Source organism: Oxyura jamaicensis, chromosome 2 (assembly GCF_011077185.1).
Source record: "Oxyura jamaicensis isolate SHBP4307 breed ruddy duck chromosome 2, BPBGC_Ojam_1.0, whole genome shotgun sequence".
Taxonomy (NCBI): domain Eukaryota; kingdom Metazoa; phylum Chordata; class Aves; order Anseriformes; family Anatidae; genus Oxyura; species Oxyura jamaicensis.
The window spans coordinates 1,029,223-1,029,944 of NC_048894.1; the positions used below are offsets into that span (position 1 = coordinate 1,029,223).

At 76.6% G+C, this 722-nt stretch overlaps 1 long non-coding RNA gene across 1 annotated transcript in view; it reads right to left on the minus strand.

Annotated features, from left to right (window-relative positions):
* The window catches only part of LOC118161864, a 13,489-nt gene that overhangs the window by 10,428 nt on the left and 2,339 nt on the right, over positions 1 to 722 (minus strand). The gene's annotated exons all lie outside the window — the stretch shown is intronic.

A 722-nucleotide genomic window follows, 5' to 3' on the forward strand; every position in this document is an offset into this window, starting at 1 on the left:
GCCCCGGCCCCGGCCCCGGCCCCGGCCCCGGCCCCGGCCCCGGCCCCTCCACGTGCTCCGCCAGCCCCCGGCCGCTTCCGCGTTCTGACGTAGAGCCGCCAGCCCCGCCCATAATGGGCGTGTTCAGGCGGGTGGGGGCGGAGCTAACGCGAGAAGGGGCGTGGCCTGGTTGCCCGGGGTGCGTGGAGAAGCAACGGGGAGGCGTGGTCTAGTGGCGGGGGCGTGGTTTGATTTATGGAGGCGTGGCCTGGTGCTCAGGGGGTGTGGTCTGATGGGCGGGGGCGTGGCCACGGCGACGCCGGCAGGGGGCGGGGCCGGCCTTGCGCGCTCGCGCCCGGCGGCGGCTGGGCGGGGGGGTGGTGGGGGCGGGGTGGGCCGGGAGCGCGCGCGGGGCCGGCGGGCTGCGAGCGGCGTGAGGTAAATCCCGCACCGCGCGGGGGGGGGCGGGATAAACGCTGAAAAACGGCACTAAAACCCCCTAAAAACGGCGGAAAGAATTAGTTAAGGAGCGGCCGCACCTCGCCGCGGGGTTGGCGGCGGGGCCTTGAGGTGAGGAGGGGCCGCCGGGGGCGGGGGGGCGTCGAGGCCGGGCCGCTGACGGGACCACCCCCCCCCCCCGGGCCTACCCCGGGGCCCCCTCCCCGAATTCCTCCTGCTCGGGAGGAGGCCGCCGAGGGGGGGGGGCAGGCGTCGGGTTGGGCCTGTTGGCCCTGAGCTGCGCT